This window comes from Amblyomma maculatum, chromosome 1 (genome assembly GCF_055883805.1).
Source record: "Amblyomma maculatum isolate TAMU_Amacu chromosome 1, ASM5588380v1, whole genome shotgun sequence".
Taxonomy (NCBI): Eukaryota; Metazoa; Arthropoda; class Arachnida; order Ixodida; family Ixodidae; genus Amblyomma; species Amblyomma maculatum.
In genome coordinates, this window is record NC_139344.1 from 97189020 (window position 1) to 97196525 (window position 7506).

Genomic DNA, 7506 nt, shown 5'->3' on the forward strand with positions numbered 1-7506 from the left:
ACCTATTCGTCTACATCTATCCGGAGCCCCCACTTCAGGAAAATTCAACAGCAAAAATATTGGGCTTAACAATTCATGAGTCAGGAAATGGAACTTCATGGCTGTCTCGCGCTAAAAAACTGGCATTACAGACTTTGGGTCTGATCAGACGCATTGCTGCAAGACAATTGATGCGGGCAGCTGTGCAACCGCGCCTTGTTTATCAAGCCCTATTTCAGCATTTGACAAGGGCACAATGGGGTCGACTTGAAGCTATAAATCGAGAGGCAATGAGGGTCATTACCTGCCTCCCTCGCATCGCACCAATCGTAGCGCTCCAAGAAAACGCACAGCTAAACACAATAGATGAACTGGTGCAGCAACGACGTGATGCACGCAGCCTTAAGGCCACTCTCTATCACGCAACGTGCGCTCTTCGTATGCTTCGTCACATTCATTACTACCACCGTCACTGCCAGTTCTTCCTCCTTGGCGTTTTGTACACATGAGTGATAACAAGCCAACTGATTTACGACGACGCCGTTTCCTGTGTTCTTATAAGAACACAGGAAACGGCGTCGTCACTTCGCGACCGTATTGTGAAACAAAACGCCCGCTTGCCACAAGGTTCCATAATAATTTACGTCGACGAAAGCATTCAAGCTTACGAAGTGACAACTGCAGTTGACTGCCCAAGCAAGTCTGCACTGATCAAGACATCAACGTTTGAATTACCGGAACCTCCAACTTCTTTTTGCGAGGAACAGCTTGCAGTGCAAGAGGCGCTTCGCTCTGTGACCGCCATTCCCATGCTTCCCACGGCCAGTATTGTCATATGTACTGATGCCGTCCAGGTGACAAAGCTGCTTAGACATGTTAGTAGTAGCCCAGAAATCTGCCAAAACATACACAGTCTATTGGCACGCATACCACTGCCAATTCGTATTGAATGGACTCCGCGTGACCTTTTAAGTGCTCAAAGCCACGCGGATTCTGCAACCCGTGATTCCACATCAACCTCGACATCGCCAAACCTCATAAAATTGGATAGTGCTGCCCTACTTTTAACACGAAAGGAGCACCTCCGACGCCATACACGTGCTCTCATACCTCTGTGTACGGTAAGCCTCCCCCCCCCCCCCCCCCCCCCGTCTAACCCGCGCAGAGGAGATGGCGCTTCGGAGGATTAGAGTTGTGGTGGCCCTAACACCGGCAGTGATTCGAAAGTGGCCTCAATTTCGGTATTTGTATTGCTACAAGCGGGTTGCGGCCCCATCGGTAGCTTTGGCCTGGCGGCTCCGTGGCTCGGCGGACGGCATCAACTGTCCCAGCAAAGACGAGGCATCTTACAACAAAACAACATGTAATACAACATCATGAAGGAGCGGGCAGAGAAGCTTGCCCGGAGAGAAAACTGACAAGCTCACACAGCTGGTGTCTGGCGTCGTCTCTACGACGTCTCAAGTAGTCTCTGTCTCAGCGGAGTCTGCCGCTGCTTTTTATACGCTTGTCAGTTCAGAAAGAAAAGCAGAGACTTTTTGTCCGAACAAGACGAGATGACTCAATCGTCCGTGGCGCGAAAGAAATCTCCTCCACCTCCAGCAGACGGGCGAGGGCGACGCACTCTCTCTCGAGCGCCGAGCTTGGCCAGCGTTTGCACACACACGCACGCACACACATTCGGCGCGTACCACGCCCGCGGGAGTAAGCGTTGGGCGGCCAACTGGACGGCGCCGAAATGGCCGAAACGATCGCTGCTTTGCCTGATGCTGCGCTGCGGGCGCGTCGGTTGTCGCACATGCCAGTGGCGAATCGTAACAGTATCCACACTCTGGTTGCCCCGTCTGCAAGTCCAGAAATACAGAAGCTGACATCGATCACCTGCTGTGGGAATGTCCAGCGCTGAAGCCGACGCGGATCCGGCACCTGGTGGCAGCTGGCCTCTCCCCCCATAATCCGCAGTCATATGCCACTTGGACGCAGAGACCGCATCATCGTTCACTCCTCGACTTCATTGCATCAGCCAACCTCTTTTAATTTATTTGACCTTTCCTTTCATCCGTCATAACATTCTTTAAGCCCTGAGGCAATAAACATCGAAAAAAAAACGTGTAGATCAATCGCTTGCAAATTGAAAACTCCCTATTCGAACATTAATAATGTGCGAAGATTTATATGAAAGGCTGAATATGATGAAAAACTATGGCGGACGCTCTGCCTTCAAGGGTATGACGCAACAGCGTTAATGGCCCCTGTTTTCCGGCTCCCCTTCTGGTTCCTCGTTCCCGTACATGCACCATGTTACTCGCTTAACTCCTGCTCCCTTAATTTGTGCCTTTACTATCTCACCAGTACACATAAGCATATAGTACGCTACCAGACTATGCGAAAAAGACCGGCCGACATTATAACCAAGCCGCATACGAGCTCGTTTGTGTGGCTGAGGGGTATAGCTCATATGACTCGGGATCCAAGGTTGCCGGGTGAGATCCCCAACTCCGCCTTCTAACTTGAAGTAGCTATACCCGAGTTGCCACCTACGGCCTGCTCGGCCATGTCACATGGTCTCGTGACGTCACACAACTCGCCGGACAATCAGTTCCCGGCCATATCACCTGTCAACTATCACCTGCCAAAGGCATGCTCCTAATTTTTCGCTCACGGCAGCGCTGAAACCGGATTCTCTGGAGAACAGAGTCTTTTAAGCAATAGCATTAAAACAGACATCCGGTCTACCTTTGCCGTAATCCGGACAAACGAATTACCCCGCTCATATGTGGCCGCGACGCGATCCGCCATACACCTAATTGCCTGGAAGAATAGTCATGTTGCACTACCATTGTTGTTATCAAAGGTGCTTACCGCGCAGTTAACATCACATAAAGTCTACAACAGTATTAACCGCTTTATAATCTACTGCAATGACATATAGGCATTTTTTTAATATTTTTGCATCGTATAACCACGCTTAAATCAATCTCATACACTACCTGAGTCACTGTAGCGGTTGTGCACGATGGTTGTCTGAGTAGCGGTGCTCGCGATGCACAGAGTGGGGACGTTGGCTCCTTGCATGTCGCATGATATGTCACGTGACGAATGTGTTGTCGAGCGCAAGTCCGTAGAAAAGCTTTTCGGACCCAAGAGCGTTTCAGCTCCGAGCGACAGACCAGCTCACAGAGCCGCCCCCTTTTCGTACTCACGCGAAAGACCCTTTCATGACTGCACACTGACAGTGCGCTTGCTGCTCGTATTGCGCTAGATATTGTCTGCTTGTCCGCGTTGGCTTTCCTTATTTTCCTCGATGAAATTATACTGTTCTTCGTGCTATGTGCTAACTAGACTGATGACGCCTCCTCGACGACTCAGTCATTACCGCGCTCGACTGCTGATCCCGAGACTTGGGTTCGATGGAGGCGAAACGCAAGGTACCCAGCTGTATACTCCGCGATGTCAATGCATTCAAGAACCTAACCTGGTGCAAATTTCTAGAGCTTTCCACTACGGCGTCCGTCGTCGTCCAAGGCGCTCGGGAAAGTTAAACCTAAGAAATTGTAAAGTAAATCGTAATTTACTATTAGTGCGATTGCATTGATGTGCCCACCACCACTCCTTTCCAATCCTTTTTGTTTGCGCCGTCGCTCTGATTGGCTAAGCTGTTTTATGAAGTCACAGCCACGTGGCCCTGCACGGATAATAAAACTAAGTACGTTATAGCGGCTCCAACGGGCGAGTCTCCCCGACGGGTCTTTCAAGTTCACCAGCCAACAGAAAGAGTGATGGAGCATATGTATGACCCCAGCTAGCACAGAATGTGAGGCCCCATGTAGGTCCTATGTAGGCAAGTAGGGCTGGGGCAATCCTCATAATACCTGCATCGCTCTCCAATGGGGCAAATCTGGGCAAGCCCAATTTGGGCTTGCCTCAGTTCATGCTACATGGGTCTCAGCGGCGTTTCTCGGGCTAATGCAGAGTCCACTCCTGCATCCAGACCACAAGCGTCCCTTGTCGGATATTTTAGGACAAATCCAACATAAATGTGGGGTTCTTATGGGAAAGCCGTCATAGATTCGAAATGAGGCCGCCTACATCAAATCTCTGTGGGACCTATATCGGCCATAGTGGGGCAAAAAAAGCGGGCATGCTTACAAGCTGCCCCACTCGGCCCCTTGTAGGTTACTTGAGGGCAGGTGGAATATGAATGAGAGGTCCATTTGGGCAAGCCGTCGTGAAGCCCAAATCAAGCAACCCGAGCTAAACCGCTTTAGGTCCCACATTGGCCATAATGGAGCTGGGAGGCGGGCGTGCCTGCATGATACCAAAACCGGTCCCCTGTGAGGAATTGGCAGGCACGCGCAGCAGCAAGTGAGCTCTAGGTTCAAAAACAACGCCCAGCCAGATTGGGGCTGCCCATACAAAACCGCTGTAGGTCCCACATCGGCCGTAATAAGGCTAGAAGGCAAGCGTGCCCGCATGATACTAAAATCGGTCCCTTGAGGGGAATTTGAAAGCACGCGCAATAGCAAGTGGCCTATAGGTCCAAAAACAACACCCAATCCGATTGGGGCTGCCCACACAAAACCGCCGTAGGTCAAACACTAGGCCTTGGCGGGGATAGAAACTCGAGCTTCCGCATGTTCGTCAGGCTTCATAAGAATAATTGCTAGCGCAACGTAAATGTGTGCTTTTGTAGCGAGAAAGAGAGAGAGGTAGAGAAGGAAAATAGAATAGAAAGGCAGAGAGGTTAACCAGGGGATGCCCAGCAGGCTACCCTACACGTGGGGAGGGCAACAAAGAGAGAAAAAGGAAAGAAACACCACCAAGGAAAGGAGTCTATAACATGTCTGAGATCTATAGTGAAAGAGGTGAAAGAGAGTGCACTTAAAATCTTGAACTCAACCCCGAGTCGCGGGAAATAGCGCTAGCCCAAATGGGGCTGCCGAATGAATGTCGCTGCGGGTCCTATATTGGCCGATAGCGGGGATGAACGCACCGGAGTGTCCGCATACTATTGTGGGCGCATTCTTCCCATCTTTTATATGCATTATGCGTTGGCCTAAATTACTATTAGAGATGATGTGTATCACGTCATTTTAGTCGGTTAGAAATATAAATGGCTTAGTTCTCGTGATCATGCAAATTGCGCTAGAAACCTGAAACGTACTCACTGCTAACTTTTGCTCTTATGTGATTGTCGAAGACAGCCTGCAACTCTTAATTCAGTATTACTGTTCAAGACACACACCTCAACTGTCTGAACAAGATGGAACATGACATCGTTTAGGCTAGATTAATGATATTGTTACACCCCTGTCATTTCGCCATCGACGCACCCCTGGAGCCTCGTCGTAGCCGCCGCCTTGCTGGACTTCCGCCACTGATCGTTACAATGCCGCTGCCGACTGAGCCTAGCCCAGTGCTTCTTGCCACATCAAATCAGGCGAGTTCCGGCCTTTATCAACCTTACCGAGAGCCTCGTCCTTTCGCTGACGCAGCGGGGGAGGACATCGACGACTGGCTCCGCCACTAGCAACGAGTAAGCCGTTACAACCGCTGGGACTTGGTCACTCAGCTCGACAACGTCGTTTTCTTCCTGACCGACACCGCCCTTGTCTGGCTTGAAAACCATGAGGACACGCTGACGACATGGGACAGCTTTGTCACCGAACATAAACAGTGTTTCGGCGATTCGTCAGCGCGCAAGACGCAGGCCGAGCAGACACTAGCCCATCGTGCCCAACTACCTGGCGAGACCTGCACTACCTATAATACCGAAGCGGTCCTCAAATTGTGCAGAACCACCGATTCTCCTATGTCCAAGGAGGACAAAGTTGGGCATCTTTTGAAGAGCATCGCAGGTCAGCTGCGATGTCCTTCAGTCTGCGACTTCCTCATCGCCAAAGATGACATCTCGACTGTCTCCACTGTCCTCCGTCACATCCGCACATTCGAAGCACCAAAGACCCGTCGAGTAACTCCTAAGTTTGGAAGGCTTACCAAGGTGACAACTGTCGCCAGCGTTGACGAGCATGTTCCTCCGGACCTTACTTCAACTATTCGGCAGATCATTCGCGAAGAGTTACTCTGGCTCGATTCCAGCTGCAGGAACACGTCACCATTGTCTTACCGCCCATCTTTTCCGTGTGAACCTGCCTACAGTCTTCAATCGCAGCCTGAGTTTTCTTCTGTTCACGCAGCACACCCTGCCTCTTTCGAAGAATGCTCGCTGCAACCTTTCGCAAGCCCTGTTTCTTCTAGACATCTTGATCAGCCTAACTACCTTCGGCCGCGAAGACCTAGGCGAGCACCCCGGTTCACATGATCAGCGCGATCCTGGCTTTTATCGACAGCATCCCATCGAATCCTTTCAAGACCAACCCCTTCTTCGGCCTACTCCTGTTTGTTACCGGTGTGGCACCCCGGGCCATATTTCACGACAATGCCGCCGTCGTCAACCATCGCGGTATGACCGGCCAACGTGTCCAGACCCGATCAGTGATCACCCAGCTGACTCCCGTCGGTACTGGTCGTCTCCTCCGCACGGCCAGTTTCAGCGCGGTGACGTACGCAACCACTCCCCAGTTTCCGACCGGAGTCTGACTCCAACGCCCGTCTTTCGAGCCCGCCGCTCGCCATCCCCGTGGCGTCGTTCCCAGTCCCCTCCTCCGGAAAACTAGGCGCCGCTGCCGATGGAGGTGAGGCCGCCGGTGAAAGCTCACTATTCGCAGAAATACCTCCTTTCGTGACTATGCTCAAAAATAAGATTTATGTGTATGTTGACTGTGCTTCTACAATGGCATTAGTGGACACTGGTGCGACAATATCGATTATGAGTTTAACATTTAAAAACTTATTGGGACCAAAAGTGATGTTTCCTTGGGACAGAAATGCAAATTTTCATAGCGTTAGTGATGATTTGTTGTATCCCGTTGGAGTGTGCAGTGCCAAGGTGTCTCTTGGAGGAACCGTGTTTTCTGCGGAATTCGTCGTGCTACCCCGCTCCACAAATGATGTAATTCTTGGTATAGATTTTCTGCGCATGTGTGGCGCAACCGTAGACTGCCGCACGGGCGAGATCAGTGTTGAGGGCTGCATCCGCCTGAGCTCTTCGAGGAGCCTCTTGTTTGTGAAGACGTGCTGTGCGTGGGGGGGGGGGGGGTGCGACGATATCGTTGTGCCTCCGATGTCTATGCAGTACATTCCGGTTTCGTGTTCTCGTCGTGCGATCGAAACGTTTGATGCGACCGTGACACCTAACTATTCGAACTGCGCGAAGAAATCTCTCCTGGTTCCTAATTTTTCGGTGTTGGTAACCAAAGGCTGCACGCGATTGTGGACTATTAATTCATCCACGCAGCCAGTTCTTTTAGCAGCTGGAATGAAGCTTGCCTCTAACAGTTCAGACATGCCAATATCAGCGGCTTTGGTTACGGACGCACGACAGCGGAATGTCGCACCATCCCAAGTCAATGCTCAACTGCGTGGTATGATTAGTAATTCTCTTAACGCCACAGAACGTGATGCTTT

The 7506-nt window shown here is 51.0% G+C and overlaps 1 pseudogene; it reads left to right on the forward strand.

Annotated features, from left to right (window-relative positions):
• Window positions 1-5368: 5368 nt before the first annotated feature.
• Window positions 5369-6579, forward strand: LOC146203263 (uncharacterized; annotated as a pseudogene).
• Window positions 6580-7506: the final 927 nt, after the last annotated feature.